We start from the raw sequence: 17,372 nt of genomic DNA on the forward strand, positions 1-17,372 counted from the left end.
AACAAAAAACTGGGGAGATGCGAAAAAAAAAGATTGGGGAGACAAAAAAAAAAAAGAGTATAAGAAATGCGTATCATCGAGCCAGCTCGATCCGCTTTATTAAATTTAAAGTCGTTCGTGCGCGCCATTCGGTACAGAGAGAAAATAAAATGATTTATTTATGAGGCGTATCCACCGACTCTCGATCGCGCTCTCTAGACGTATGAAGTTGGTGCGCTCTGTTATCCCCCAACACGATGAGCATATTCTGTATATACCGCTGCAACCGAATTTCACCTCCGTGTGCCATGTATGGAGGGAGGGGGGAAGTAATTATCTTGGGATGAAATTCAAGGTAAAATTGGAGGGGAAAAAAATGAGTTACGTGAATGGTGAACCAGAGGTGAGGACTATTTCGGGAAAATCGAATGGAAATTTTTTTTTTTATGCTACACGGAGAGAAAAATTCGTGAAAAATTATATTCGAAAATAATATTCGGTAAAAATTACAGAACAGTTACGCACTTTTCCAGAGAGCTTTCAGGAAAAAGTATGGAATTGTTTAGGGAAAAAATGCGTACCTGTTTCGTAATTTTTACTGAATATTGTTTTGATTGGCAGATCATGCATGGAACAGGTACGTAATTTTTCGAGAATTTTTCTCTCTGTGCATTAAATATGAACTATTTGAGGATTATTATGATTTCATTTTGTTACAAATTTCAAAGAGAATTTATTTAATATCAAATATTGAAATATGTTTTCAATGGAATGTTTGATAGTTTCGGGATATCCCTGACCTAGAAATATTTGAAACTCTCATACATGTGCGGAAACAAAATTATTTTGGCCAAATATTCATTTCCTTCAGAGAAGGATTTACTTTTTGAAAATTGCATTTCTCCGGTCTCATAGCAGCACTACCAAGGGGACCGAGTTAGGTATAAATTACGATAATCATATTACTCTAAAAGAGAAGTATTTTCTACGTGATACTGAATGAAGTCTGTTAATAATTATTTAGTTTTTCTAAATTTTCGATTTTATTAAGGGGAAATCTTCGATGAATTATTTAATCCTGATAATTATTACAGGAGTTAACTTAAAGTTATTATGAACATGATCATGTTCTAGAACAATATAATTGACGCAATTTACACCTAATCAGAATTGTCAGGGAACTACTCGATTTTTGAAATAAAGGATTGAAAAAACGACGATATCCTTGAGTAAATGTCTATTTGGCAAAAATATATTTTCTTCTCCGTGTCGGTAGATAGGGCTAGAGCTAATCACTACCACTTAAATGCTTCTCTCGAAAGAATTCACAGTGTAGACGACGCGGCTGCTCCTGCGGCTCTAAGTTTCAAGACATAGACAATGTAATACGGTTCTGTTCCAAATTTACCCAGGAAAGGACGAGGCTAAAGAGAAACCTTGAAGAAATAAAGATCTCAGTCCTAAACTCGATTTTCTCCATTTTGAAGGCCCCAAAATCCAGAACCCTTGAAAAACGTCATCAGTTCTTACAAAAATGTAAAAGAAAAATTTAAAAAAGCAAAAAAAAAAAAACAACCATGGAAACAATACAAAGGATCGTCTGAGAAAACGACCAATAGTGTAAATAAATCATGTAGATTTGCGCCCTTTAAATAAATGAAAAAAAAAACTGGAATACAAATAGGAAAATTCCTCGAAGGAAAGTCCTCGTCCAAAGGCCTGAAAGTTCCGTAGAAATGGTACAGGCTCCATACACAGAAATAAATTTTCCTAACAAATTAGACTTCCAGGGGGTGAAACGAGGGACGAAGGTCATTTTTATCCCAAAAACTACCCTCCCAAGTCTAATTTCTCCAACAAAACTTGACCTAAAAGTGGTTCATTCTCATTTCATCCCATATTTCGCCCTCCAGAGGTCTAATTTTCGTCCCAAATTTCATTCCGTGTACCTGAATCGTCCTAAGAGTCGCAATCGATATGACAACGAACTACTACACGCAATTGTTACCCACTGCCTGGCCATTGGGATAGTTGGACCACTGAATTTACCGTACAGCAGGGGCTCAACACGTCTCCACAGTTCAAGTGATTTATCATTAAAAAACGGCATTTATAGCAATTCATTACCGATATTATTACCCTAGGATGGATAATGACATAGTATCCTCTCCTATTCAACTACTCGACCATCTAATTTAACAAAAGTGGTTCGTTCATCATAACGAAAACCTTGACCACTCGACACTACGTGTGAATGTGCGATAAAAATTGATTCATCGTATTTCGAATAAGAAAATTCTCGCCGGATTGAATCATTTTTATTTAAATAAATAAATAAGTATATCTCCAGCGTGGAATATTGTCGTCATCACTGTTGAATCACGAACAATGAATAAATTAATAGAGTAAATGAATAAACCAATCAACAGATGAATAACGAAATGATAAAATTTCAGTTGCAGTATTTTATTCGTTTGACTCGCGTCATTTCAACCCTCGCAAAGTCCCACTTCTGGGCCTCAACTTATGACCTTCAAACGTCAAGAAAGGGCCCAGCCCCCCGTTCCACTAGCGACACCTTCGCTCGGTACACGTCGGCAACTTACCGCTCATCCAAAAATAATAAAAAAAAGCCTGAAAACCTCGTGTTGATAAGTTTTTTCATCCCCCTCCCTCGACCAATGGTCCCGACGAAGTGGCAAAAAATAATGATAAGAATGTAGTGAGACGTGTATGATGACGTTGAAGCATAAAACTTCGATAAATGTCACCGAGCCAATTAATCGTCCCCGACGGTGAGTGCACCTCTCTCGTTAATACGACTCATTTTCTTTTTTTTATCTGGACATTTTCTCACTGGCCCCGAGATCTCTCGACTTTTCCATATAATATCCCCCGTTGGCGCTTCTCTAATCGACACTTTTTAGAAAACCCAACAGCATTGCCTCTTAAAAAGTAGGAAAATGATCTCGATCTCGAATCGCGATCGCCTCGACGCGCGCGCAGGCATTATATCCGGCCGAAGACATTCCTACGGTGCGTGTGTGTTTTCGTGATGATAGAGAGGGGGAGATGGGGAGGGAAGACACAGGTAACCCGCGGGGTATGTATACTCATCGGTGCACCTTCGTTAAGGCAAAATCCTGACCATTTGTGATGTCTTATCCCGAGTGAAACTTCGATGCTGAAGAGTCACGTATTCGGAAAAAGCTGGGGAGTGTTTTTTCTGATGAAGTCGTAGTTAAACTATTTCATAGAAGTCGACTCGAAATTTTGAGGGTTTTGCGATTTTAAGTTGTGCAGCGGTGGAGTGATTCATCGTTCGTCAGAGGACTTTTTGAATTTGGTAGAATTTTTTTGGTTTATACATCTGCGCGTTTGGGAATGACGATGAGTTGATTAGTAGAAAAGTCATTTAGTTGACTATTAGACGATAGTTGATGAATTTTCGAGGATGTGTTCATCAAAAATATTTCATAATTTACTGAAAATCACACCAACATTCCTCAGGCTATTTTTTGAAATGATATTCTGAGGGGAAGGGTTCTCATGAAATCCCTATTGACTCCCACAAGATCCCCTAAAAAATGTAGGAGAAAAAAAATAGAATGCAACCCATTTTCCTCTTCGATGATCAGAAGCCCCGAAAAACCCGTTATCATGCGGTAAAAAAATATAAAAAATATCCTTCCCCCCTCTCTTCCGCAGACGTATTTATGTACCTAAACTATAAATACCCCCAGGAAAATCACTTCTCCCAAAACCTCTTAAGTATATAAAAGTTTCCCTTACATCATTTTTTATTAGAGACTTTTCCAATTAAATTCCTCCAAAAACTGATAATAAAATATTTAATGTTATTCGAATAGCATTCCGCAGTCAATTATCACTTGTTTATGAGTCAATCTGAGTCCCACCTAAAATCACTGACCACGTTTTTCAACCCTTATTCCTAATTACGAAAATATTCTCATAGGCTCCCCACCCCCCTCCAGAAACCGCGAGATTCTGGAAAAGAAAATAGAAAGAAAATTGTTGAACTCCCGAAATTTCACACTTGAAATGTCATCAGCCCCGCGAAGTGGGTTATCATTCCGCAAAAGCCCCCAAAAAATATCCTCCCATCCGCCTGTCCCCCCCATCCACCCGGGGGGACAGACTAGCGCCGTTTCGCTCTGTTATCGGCGTATAGACGGCCACACGTCCTCCCAGTGGGGGAAATAAATGGGCGGGGCTTGTACCCCGTATCCTACCGTGCCCCATGTACATCTCACACACTCACACATCAAATGTGTCGGTTTATTTCGTACATAGAGGCGTTCATACAGCTTCTACGCAGTAACTCTCTCCTTCTCTTTCCCTCCTTGCTCTCGCTCACTCCTCACGCACAGACACAACGACAATATCACACTGAAGGAAGCCATACGCATGAGACGCGCGGCGACGGTGGCACACCGCTAAAGCTCACACTCACTTTATACCTGACAAGATGTAAGTTCTGAAAACTGGAAGGTGCCACCTCTGCACAGTCCAATACAAGACACCGAACCGGATAGTTGTCCAAATTTTCGCACTTTTGTTGTTGAAAGGACAACCGGTAGACAATTTTTTTAGGTGAAATTCCTACTGGGACTTTTATTAAAATACTTGTTCTGGTGATTGTGGATTTTTTTTTTTTTTGAATTCTGTGGAGTTACCCGCGCAAATCAGCGACCGACAGCGGCCACCGACTGAGGCTATTTTTTGAAATTAAAGTGGAGATGCGGTTGGATTTATCGAGTGCTTTTGGAGATGGTTGAGTGATTTTTGTGGCTGACATCGACTTTAATTCGACTGTGAGATTGTGCCAGTGACGATAATCGAAAATTGGAGACCGCCGATTAAAATGGACCAGTGATTTTTTAATGATTTTTTTGAGTTTTACGGTCTGAGGATTTGCCATCGATGATGATCGCACCGGTGGCCTTGTGCAGCGATCTGCAGTGCTGTCGGGTGGATCGAACCCCCATCGTGCGATAGGTCGAGTTTATTGCGTGGGGGTTGAAGTTTGAGGAGAGGGTGAGACACTTGATAAGACGTAAGTAGATTCCGGGGTGATGGGGCTATCTGATTGGTTATGGATATCTTCAAATTTAAGATGGGGGGAAATTGCCGAGGGACTTTCAGGAGCTACGGAAAAAGCCCCTTTCGACATTCGCTACCTCCCACGGGTTCAGAGATCATTCGCAAAAACTAATTTTCGATTGGAATTTATCTTCTCGATGAGACAAAATTAATAAAAATTTTGTAATTCAATGACCGGAAGGCTAAATTTCTGTTCAAACATTTTTTATGGCGTCCCATCTCCGCAAATATTTTGCTATTTTTCTTCAATATTCCCCCACATATTCAATAAAAACGAATCTTAAATCCGAAATGATTTAACATTCGTTCAATCATTTCGGTAAATTTAAGAGAATTAAAATTTTCAAATTTTGTTTTTTGCGAAAGATCTCATAATCTATTAGAGTCACAATAATTTTTCTCAGTCGTTTTTTGGAGAGATATTCATGAGCTGCAATAAATTTTTAACAAAAATTCCGCAATTCCCTGTCAATTCCGAGACCTTCGCCAAAAACCGATCGTAAATTGAATTCGACATGAAATCCCATATCTAGTTTTTACAAATGATCAGCAATTGCTGTCAACGAGTTATCCCGCCGGCTAAAGACCGGCCGGTCGTGGCCGAATGACGAGGGGAGAGGGGGGGGGGGGCATATTCGTAAATTTCCCATGGACAGTCCTGCAGGGTCTAATTATGTCCAAGGGACAGTCGGGCCCCGGCATTATTATGTTTTACGCTCTAAGCGCCCGCGCCAGAAAAAAAACTCTTTTGTATGTACAGAGTGTATGGATTTTTTTAAAATTCTTTATGCCGAAGAAGAGAGTCATAGGATGACCCTAGACCGGCCGCAAGCCCCCAGTCCACCGGCTGGACATTTCCCGTGGCCATAGCCCACCCTTTTATCGGACCTTGAAAGGGACATTTGGGCTTTCGCACGGACGCACGACTTCTTTGAACCACTTGCCACGGGTTTTCGGACAATTATGGGTGGCTTCAGATGTGTTGGCATTGTTGTAGTGCAAATTATGTCCTTAAGACACCTTGTGGAGAAGTTTTTTTCACTGAGAAATATTTTTTCACCGAAATCGTGAGTTTTGTGACTGAAAATTTCAAGCGAAGAGCAAAAAACGACGATCCATTTCACCGCAGTGACGCTCATGGTGCAGTTAATTAACAATATTTAATTAATTTCCTCAGTTTCATTGAACTAAATAAATGTTCTCATACATTGTGAAGATATGTGGTACAATAATCGGTTTAAGTTCAAAGACTGAGTTCAGTTTTGGCCCACTATTTCTGTACCATTTTCAACCGAAGCATAAAATCCATCAGAGAACAGTCCGATTAAAAAATTCCGATTACTTCCTGAGACCATAAAAAAATTAATTATTACATATTCCCAGTTTTTCCATGTTCAAGAATGCGCATTGCCGGTGAAAAAAATATGAATGCGAATGGTCCGCGCTTCCTCGCATAATAAAAGAAAAAAAATCAAAAATTCCAAAGACATAATCTGCCACATCAACTGAATCCATTCATCGTTAACAAAAATGAAATATCTAATTGTTCACAATTCCTCGATGAAAAGTGTTTTCATCATGCGATTTGAGTTGAAAAACATGAGTAGTCCTTAATGACTCGTGCATTTATCACACGGGCAGATCGATTCGATGAATATTTAATAAGTTTTTCCGCCTTGACGATCAACAACTGCGCCATACACGTGCCCATCTGGTATTCCTCCTTCACCGATTTTTCATAATTTCTGTACCCGTGACATTTGACTGGAGAGAATTATCACTGACAGTGGCACCTTGATATGCCACGGGTGTCTCCTCAAACATTCTTACGATTTTTATTATTATTTAACACCTCCTCGTTGTTAATTAACCAATAAATAACGCAAACGCCGTCAAATTGTCACATGGTAGGTTGTAAAAAAGAATAACAACAATCGATGGAGAAAATACACCCAGCAGTGGGTCATGTGGAGTATTTTACAACGGGGCGTCGAGCGTATTGTCTGGGTATTTCATGCCGGGAGAATTGTTGGATCGAATTCATTCACTAATTCCATTGCACTGCCCTGCTCATTGTTGCACAATTGTGATCATACTATTAGCGATATTTCTATTATGCACGGGCCCTGGGACGACCCCGGGGCATTTTATTTTCGTGTGATTAATTAGAGGGGTGAATGGGGGAGAGAGAGCCGGGGTGATAAGTGAGACAAAGTTGAGTAGTTCAACGAATTTCTTTTTTTTTGGATCAAGGGACTCAATTTGAATCTTAAAAAATTCTCACTGTCCTGACTACTCTTTCTTATCACTCAATTTGGCCGCCTTATCAGGCCAAATGATGTTGAAGGACAAGCGGGAAAGGGAAAGCAATCGAAAGCCTAAACCGCCCTTAAGGCTCCAATGCCAGATACAGATGCGAGGGTTAAATGGAAGAGACGAAGAAAGTGATCACTTCACTCGTCTCCTCCCTTCAACCCCTACACGGAGACAATTTTAGGTAAAAATTAGACCTTCAGGGGGCGAGGCGGGGGGTGAAGGTTAGTTTTATCTAGAAAATTAGCCTCGCAAGTCTAATTTCGAGGTCTAGAGGTCTAATTTTTATCTAAAATTTATTTCCGTGAAAAATGTGATGGTTGACTATTTTTTTAAATCAACAGAGACGAGAAAAAATATATCGACATTCTGCTTCAATTAATTTTCTCCTATTGTACAAAAAGACAACCCATTTTACCCCATGAGCCGGTAGTATAAGAAAAACCAGTTCCCTGAAGTATAATGGATCGTGTTTATTTCTGGGCTGAACTTGAATTTCCATATCGTTGTGAGAGAAGAACAAAAAATGGTTTATAAAATGATTTTAAAAATTGTCGCGTTAAGAATTCTAAATAGTAAATAAGAATTTGTAATTTCATTTAAATTTTCATTTGATGAAAAAATATTGATGAGATCCCCTCCATTGCTGAGTACTCAAGATTAATGCAAAATTCAATTAGCAATCGTGGGATCATTAATTTCATTTTTTATTCGAATTCCATTGGCATTTACGTATGAAAATGAATTCTAGTTCGTAAATCGTGCGATTCTCTCTAAGTATCGTGGTATTACCGTACACCAACTATCATGTTCAATGAAAAAATAGAATAAATATCTGTAAAAATTCTCCGAACACGTGCAGCTCTCCATTACTCATTACACTAATTATCTGTTTTATAACGACATTTGATTTTTAAATCCCTTGAAATTTCCATGTACCTCAACTTAATATTTTCCAAGACGAGAAAAAAAAAATTATCGGAATATATTTCAAGGGGGAGAGCGAAGGAATCCTCATACTTATGGCAATTTGTCGTACGAGAAACTCACCCCGATGTTTAAAAATTCCCAACTACAAGGGGACGTTGAGTACGTGCATAAATTGCCGGCCCAGTGGGACTCGAATGAAAAAATTTTGATAAAGGAAAAAACGAAATTCCCAACGAATGGCAAACTATCATCGATTTAAATCCAACTCCAGCCGCTGTCACAGTCCTGGGAAGAGGATAGAGACAATCCTCATCGTAGGACATTAGTATTTTTATTTTATTATTCCGTGGATTTTATTTTTCTCTCACTACACATGACTCACAAATCATCGCTCGTTAAGCCTTTCCCATAGAGCACATGCATGTAACGATGGAAATTTTACAATTGCGCCGATAAAGGGAACAATATTGATCATGAGAATATTCAAGGTACTGTTGAGATTTAATAATTTATCAACAGTCAATTTTTCAATTAAATGTCGTTGAAAAATTAGCCTTTGAATTTTTCCATTCATACATCATTATCGAAACGATGAAATCATCAATACCATCACCAAACAATTGCAGTTGTCTCTAATTAAAAAAACCCCACTCTAAAAATAGTTTAGTTGGTCCGATACAATTGTTAAATAATACAAATTGAATAATTCATTCCAAACAACTCCTGCAGTAAAATCAAACAGACGATTTCCTACTAAGTAGGGATTATTTCATGATAATAAATTCGTCCTCACCACCATCTATACCATAACTTCATTTATAACCAATAAAATGAAATATTCTCTGATTGTAATCTGAGTAACGGCGCAGACTGAAAACTCGAGGGTCGTGGGTTCAAACCCAACCTCTGCGGATGCTCTGCGTATCCACAAATTAATATTATTCACATTTTCCCTAAAACTATGAAATCCTTTTCGGAAATCAATAGATTTCGAGAGATTGCATTCTCTTGATGGAAACACAATGACTTTGTCACCAAATTTTGTTCGATCTTCGTAAATGTCAATCGCATGAGAACGATTGGAGTAAAATGACTAGTTTTACAGTTTTATGTGAAAAAAAAAATTTGGTTAGTTGTTTACAGCGATGACAGACTCACCGTAACGATAAATTTTCAACCTCTTAATTTTCAGTATAAATTGTACAGATTGATCGCTGTAAACGAATAATCCGTGGAATCATTCTAATACATGACCACCATACACTCAGATTAGTTAAAGGAGTGATTCGGATCAGTTCGCGTCACATAATGGGATACCTCTTCGAAACTATTCATTCCCCCGCGTGCAAAACTCGAAACAGGTTTTGTCCCCGCCAACAGGAGAGGCGAAAAAAAAAAATTGAAATACAGCAGCCGCTCCAGACACTTCCCGGTTTCATCGATATTAACCATCGGAGAAATTAATGTGCATTTGCTAATTTTTTTCCCCGTCATTTTTTATCTTTTAATTCACCTTGTGACATTGAGACTGAGTTCATGAGACGAATGCTCGTTATGATACTCCACATGTATATTTTTGAATATTTTATCGGAGGTGTATTCAAGGATGTGGATAATTTATGTACTTTCCATGCATTTTTTTTTTCTGGCTCTTTCGTACCCAGATATTTCGTCAGAATTGGGTTTCGATGAGGTCGAGAATGAGAGAGATTGTGTTCTTGGAAATATGTCAGGCATGATGGTTATTGCTGCAAGGTATAATTTTTATATTACTTTGGTTGATATAAATTTTCAATTGGCAATAACTCGACTACGGTAAAGTGAAATTTTTCTCATTTTTTCTCATTCTCGTGCCAGTTTTCTACTGACAAAAAGAAAATGGACTCTAATCGAAACGATCACTGTTTACCAGCACAAAATATTCTTGTCTGAAAACAATATCGATAACTTTGAAAGAAAAACAAAAATCCTTCCACCAGTTTCCCAAGAAATAATGACGTCACAACTCGTCACCCTCCGAAATAGAATATGAACCACATAACCTCCTTTCTCAGCCTGTCGTAACGCAGTTCAAGGTCACATCAACATTTAAAAATTGGTATTTTACAATGATTTCTTTGAATTATTTAAAAAAAGATGGGCAGAGTTAATTCGCGTTGATACTTTCAATACCATTTTCTTGACGTTCGAAGTCCATTCCGATGGCTCAATGAGTCTCCCCCATTGTCTGGTAAACTAACCCGACGAATCCTCACCCACGTGTGCATATGCAACAGTCGAGGCACGCGTGCACACAGACACAAGGACATAAAATGCCCCCATGCTCATGCAAGTGACTGCACTGGGAAGAATCGAGTCAGGTTCCCCATTCATTCATTCATGTTCTTGGATCACTAGCACAACAGCAACTTAACTCACCTCTACCCCCACCCCACCATCGTCAACCGGACCAATTCCCCCCTCCCCTCCGCCGCCCACCAGAGGGCCTCGTTATTGTTCGACTTGGATACATCTAACCCCTTATTTCCACCATAATTCGATAGATACGATTCAATTCCATACTCGAGATGTTATGTTATTAGGGCTGACCTTCTGTGTTTATTCATCGTCGATAGGGCAGGGTAGTACAGAGGTTCTCGAGTATGCAGTGAACATCGTGTGTACTATCGGCCAATTCGATCGATTCCCTCGGTTTCGCGCCAGTGAAAAGAATGTCGACATCTCAATTTTCAAGTATCCGAGAGCACTTGGGAATCCCCGGATTACCTTACACGACGCCCAGAACTCGCTTCTTATCTTCGACGCTGGGGAGAACTGATACATAAACATAATATGCATCTTTTAAGAATGGAAGATTTAAATTTTGTTGGCGAGATGGTAATGTTTTGAGAGGATATCTCAACTTGTCCGAGTAGTCAGATGGAATCTCCGGACCATTGGGAGGCGTACCATGATAAGGATTCTGGGAATGGGCATTTTATAAATTATACTTCGAGAATGGAAATTTATTAATGGATTTGTGAGGTCAGTTATTGATTTGTTCATTTTTTAGTTTTTTTTTCGTTGATCCGGATCAATCATTGATTGGTTAATTACATTTTTTAGTGATGTCCAACGTTTACAAACATTAAATTTGTATTTTATTTTTATTTTCGGATATCGAGGAATGTTTTCCCCATTCAACTGACGACTTTATTATTTACAATGAGAATAATTGTGTAAATAAGAGAGCGAATGAATTTATTAAACTGCGGTGATTATTTCGGTGGAATCAAGAACTTCGATCTCTTAAAATAAATGAGAAAAACTGTAACAATTAAAAGGCTAGTTTACGAGGTAATTAAAAAAACTAATTTGTAATTTGTTCCTTGTAAATATTGAAGAATGGCCGAGTAAAATAGTCGTGAAGATAGCACTGATAATCGTTACAAGGAGGAGCTGAATAATAATTTCTCTTTCAATATTTCTGGGCTTTATGTTACATCATGATTAAATTCCTTTGATAATTAACCCCTCAAGGCAAATGTTAGACAATACCTGAAAATATTATTTCATCGCAGGCGCCGAAGTGAGACATAGAGGGCCACGAAAGTGTGAAAAAGGATAATAATATAGAGTTACTGAGGCCAGCATTTGAGAATATGCAAGACACGCGAACAGAATGAAGGCTGGTACACGATGCCATAACAGAAAACCCATGGGATGGTATATCCTCACCTCACAGTGGCATTATGCCGTTACATTGTTGCTAGTAAAATCGTTTCGCTTGGACGGATACCGCGTGCACTCACCGATCCCAGACTCCCTTATTGTTCATCGCGTGTGTGTTCATTCTTATTTCTCTGGTGGAAATAACCCTTTTTTCCGTGGCTCATCGGTCCAGCGCCTTCCTCACAACCCAGAGGGGGCACCGCGGGGGGTTCGACATTCAGATGAAGTATTCCACCGTCATTATTATTGTTGTATAGTGCTTGGAGTCAATTTTTTTAGCGGAGTCTCCCATTCGATGGACTTAATGGGTTATTTGGAGGATGAAATCAGGGTATTTTGGAGTTGGGGAGAATAATGGGAATAATTCTTCAATTATTTTTATGCAGCTCGATGGAGAACTAGGGGACATATTAGTTGTCTGGTTTACATAGTTAAACGTTTTTCTCTCAATTTTCCCCGGAAAATTTAATTTAAAATTACATTTAACTTTGGGGTACGGAAAATTGATAGTCAACGCGCCATAAAATATGTTTTTTTCCTAATATCGTGTTGTCTATCATTTTTCATTCTATACTATTTTGAAATTCAATTGTACATCGGGACATAGTTCGCTTATTGAGCGCGGGGTCACTGCGGAAAATTTCAAGTGGCGGTATCGTAATTATTCGTGAACGATTCAAGTCGAAATTACTGAAGGTTTTCATAAATGTACCTGACGGTTCCATAATATTACATTATGTAATAAGTTGCAGTAGATATGTTACAACAGGTGGCCTGGAAGAGCTCTGGGTGAGTTTTTTAATCTGCACCCCATCAGGATTTCCCTGAGGGTCGCGAATTTGAGAATGAAGTGATGAAATAGAATGGAAATACAACTTCAATCCAATTGGTTCAAGATCTCGGCCCATTCTCACCCCTAAAAATCCGTCGAAATTGAATTTGAAATAAATTAGACACGCTCGTAGGGAGCTTGGAAGGATGATGGATTGATGGCTCCTCGTCAAAAGCTGTGAGTTCCCCTAGCGACTCCCAACTATTTGTTTTATGTCTCTCGAGTTCGAAAAATGAAATAAGACAGTTTAGTCTCTCACGGTGCAGACGTCCGCCTATGCAAATACATCGCAACCCACCCAGCAGTTGCCTGTCCACGTACGGAACATAGTAATGGAAGTTTCTATTTCTCATTTATTTTTTTTTTCCTCTATTTATTGTCCACTCGGCGTGAGTGTACCCGCTAAATGAAATGAGCGAGAGAGCGAAGTAGAAAAATTGAAACCGCGTGGAGAAGTGGAAAAAAATGTCTTGCTATCGGGAACGATGTGGACACGTGACTGCGAACCGTGGCGATAGGGACAAGCTTCCTACATGGAACAACGAAAATTGCTGGTGAGTACACCAGGACGACGGCAATTAACGAGTCATCCAATGGCGCGGTGTACGCTCCTCCTCGCTTATCAACTTCCCCTTCCACTTATATTCCACTGTCTTCTTATTTGCGGAATTAAAATTACATGTCATTTCAGTTTTCTTTTTCATATTTCTGAGTTTATTCAACTTTGGGTGTCGATTAACTTCGCTCGAGTTGATATTGAAATTCATAAATTACGGAGTCCATGGGTATTTACATTTTTAAGGGGACGATGTGTGGCTTCGGTATCACGTCTAAATATTCCGTAAGGGATATTAATCGATGATAAGCATAATGAATAATGAACAATTCGTAAGTTAAAAATGACAAATACAAAATTATACATGGAGCGAAATATTCAGTAGTAATATTCCAAGACCTTCAAAATTATCGGATATTTCCCGAGAGTTACTGGAGGAAAATATCCGATTAATTTTGAAGGTCGAGGGGTAGTTGGCTGGATTATTTTTTTCCTTCCAATTTGAAACAATTAAATGTGTGGTATTTCACGTCATATCGTATGGTTTTTCACAGTAGTTGTGGCTTCCAGCGTATATATGTATTCTGTCTGCACAAAATGCAGAGAATTGTTTCTAAATTGTGACTTTTGTCTTCACCGTATTATTAGGAACATTATTTTTAATTTTTTGATCAATAATCTCCAAGGATTCACCTCCAAATCTGCTCATGTCGAGGTAAAGTCTTCGAACTTGATTTTTTCTAATGACAGTTTTGTGGTTTGAAACGCGTACAAATTGTTTATCGGATATTTTCATTGCTTAGAAACAAACAGGAAAATATTCGAAAAATATCCGAAGTAAAAGCGTTTTACTTGTACCACGTGACGGGAAATGCCACCATTTGATTGGTTGAAATTGGGATGAAAATATAATTACGGAATATTTCTCGTTGTGTAAAAATCAGGGCGATGATGCTCTTCAGAAACACAACTCTCCTTCTCTTCATATTGTTTTGCCGGCCCACATAGAGAGCAACTATTTATCTGGATCATTCCCTCAAAAACTTGTGAATAATGAACCGGCGATTTTCGTTAGAAAGTCGAAAGACATGCGTGACACAGGTCGCGTGGACGGACCATCGCATTGAATATTAAAACGCAGTAGCGTGTGCCCCTGTCTTTTGAATTTCCGTTTGGTCTTACACACATCACATGTGCTTTTGTAGTCGAGCTATAATTCACTGAGGTGTGGGTGAGCTCTTTATTTACGGTTTTCTCCCTCTTTACAAGCGTCAACCGGTGAATCGATCGCGTGTCCTCTCTGCATTTGGAATTGTAATGATGTTAGAGGTATTTAAGCTCTTTCAGGATTAAATTGTTGAGATTTGAATCGCATGAATTTACATGAAACCTATACTCTTGGATTTTATCGGATGTTTCAACACGTGTAACGAGTTCATGTACATATTGTACATTCAGAAATTTATTTAGAATAAATATTTTGTGAAGGTTGTCCCGATGATGTTGAAAGTTACTTTTTAATTGAACGAAAATAATCTTTTGGAAAAATTTAATCTCATTCTTTGTCAAATATTTCTTGAGCATTAAATCAATCATCTATTGGTCAACAGAATGATTTAGATGGAATACCTCTCATTCTAAAGATTGAAGAATATACCAATACAGAGAAAAAGTACACGGAAATAAATTTTGGGAAAAAATTACTCGTCCAGGGGGTGGAACGAGGGATGAAGGTTGGTTCTATCAAAAAAATTAGAAAAACTTGACCGAAAAAGTGGTTGATTGTCATTTTATCCCACTTAGTTTCGCCCTCTAAAGGTCGGATTTTTATCAAAAATTTCTTTTCGTGTAGAGAAAATTTCCCTAACGATTAGCAACATATTCCACATCAAATCCACTGAGTTTTACCCCATTCCCGCATTCGCTCTCTTCAACATTTATCTCATCACAAAAATTCCCCACCACCACATGACTCCAAACTGTCAGAATAAAGTGATGGATGCCCATCACATCCCGCAGAAACCCATGTCATTGAACCCCGAAGGATAAAAAGAAATCTCAGTTCCGTTGGCTGAATGAGTGAGCAAATTAATTACAATCATCCCATCCGTCTTTCATTTTCACACATCTCGTGCACCTCATTATTATGAAAATTTCAAAGTGATGAGAATTGGTACATAGGAAGTGGGCTTGTCTAGGCGCAATGTTAATGCACAACTAGGGCTGGAAAAAACCGGATGCGCAGGTGAAGTTGTACCACCAGGGGTAAACGCATTTCGATATTAGCATAACCAATGGTTTTATGGGTAAGTTGTGAAGGGACACTGACAATGCACGAGTGAGTCTGCACCATGTTTGTGATGGTGTATCGAAAACTCAGAGGAATGAAGAATGGAGGAGAGGGCATTGGGATGGAGTTGGAGATCGGTAAACGAGTCACGCGTTTGTTCCAGGAGGTTTTCTGTGGAAGCCGACTACTCGAGATACACTCGCATATCCACCTTCTCTCCTTTCCCCCCCCCCCCCTCCTAACCCCCCATCAACCCCACGGCTTCTATAATGCTCCGTACGTGATCGCATTTTATTCCAAAATTTATAGCATCGCAGCGAGGAGGGACAGTTTAAGATGAAAAAAATAATGTGAAACAACTTTTTACGAAACATCAAATACTTTGGAGATCATTCGATGAATAAAAAATATGGGATGAACGTTTATGAAATGTTATGTCGAGAATTTCTGAGAGATGATGAAAGTTCACAATTGTGGAGTGAGAAAAAAAAACAAATTCCAAAGAACATGATTTGGTGAATTTCAACTAGTTGGTGTGACTCAGCAACTAATTACTTAATTCAGTTTTCAATAACGAAATTACGTTGAATTTTATTGAGAGGAAATTCTTAGGATATCCGGCAATCGTCCGCAATTTTTTTGGTCTCGAACTTTCATTAATTAAGTGTTGAAATTGAGCAACTAATTGTAAGTACAGGCAGATGATTTATTCACGTAAGGAAAATTGAATTTGTGGAATGGGTTTGAGTCTGAGATATCCTTTGACAGACGCCAAATATCTTCGACCTGACATGTAAAACGTAATGAATAAATTTCCAGGTTGAGAAATAAATAATCCCAACGGATTCATCAAACAGCCGAAATCATCAATTTATAAAGCTACCCCAATCCCTCCCTAGACGCTGTGCGCGTCCAATACGAGGGCTTATCCTCTCTCTAATTTATGCATGTCGAATCAATCTAAAGCTTCTCTGTGTTCCATTCTATGGGCGCACTCACGTGCACCTGGATAACCGTTCTCCTACCCCGGTAACATTGAATGCAAAAAATGAGAGATAGAAAACTCAAATTGAGAGAGAGAGGGGGAGAAATGGAGGGAGATAGACACACCGATAATGAGCTGCCGCGTTATCCCGTGCAAATATTTTTCTTCCGTGTTTGCATAGGTCCGGAGTATGAAATCATTCATTTATCTTCGCTGGGAGTATTCAGTAACGGAAGATGAGCTTCGTCAAGTGGAAATATGTCAATTAAATTTTCAATTCTTTTTAATATTCTTTCCTGGCAAATGAATAACGATATCTTCTTCGATTTTCATAATTACGTTAGACAACTAAAATATATTCTTCAAATGTTGAATTAGCATGTTGTAAATGTTACGAGAATCATTGTATTTTTATCAGCACTTTCTCCTTATGAATGAGCAATTGATTTTTTCTTAATGATGGGAAGTGAGCGGCGTAGAAAAATTCTTGTCATTCGAAGGTCTTCCGGAAAATTTCAAAACAAATAATGAGAAGAGGGAAAAATTCTTGAGAAATTACGTCTCTGTTCTGTAATCTATCAGTTAAAATAATATTCGATAAAAATTACGGAACAGTTACACATTTTTTTAGTTAACTTTCAGGAAAAAGTCC

At 38.6% G+C, this 17,372-nt stretch overlaps 1 protein-coding gene across 2 annotated transcripts in view; it reads left to right on the forward strand.

Moving 5' to 3' along the window:
• Grh (grainy head) overlaps positions 1-17,372 on the forward strand; it is a 49,446-nt gene that overhangs the window by 12,611 nt on the left and 19,463 nt on the right. The gene's annotated exons all lie outside the window — the stretch shown is intronic.

This window comes from Diachasmimorpha longicaudata, chromosome 8 (assembly GCF_034640455.1).
Source record: "Diachasmimorpha longicaudata isolate KC_UGA_2023 chromosome 8, iyDiaLong2, whole genome shotgun sequence".
Classification (NCBI taxonomy): Eukaryota; Metazoa; Arthropoda; class Insecta; order Hymenoptera; family Braconidae; genus Diachasmimorpha; species Diachasmimorpha longicaudata.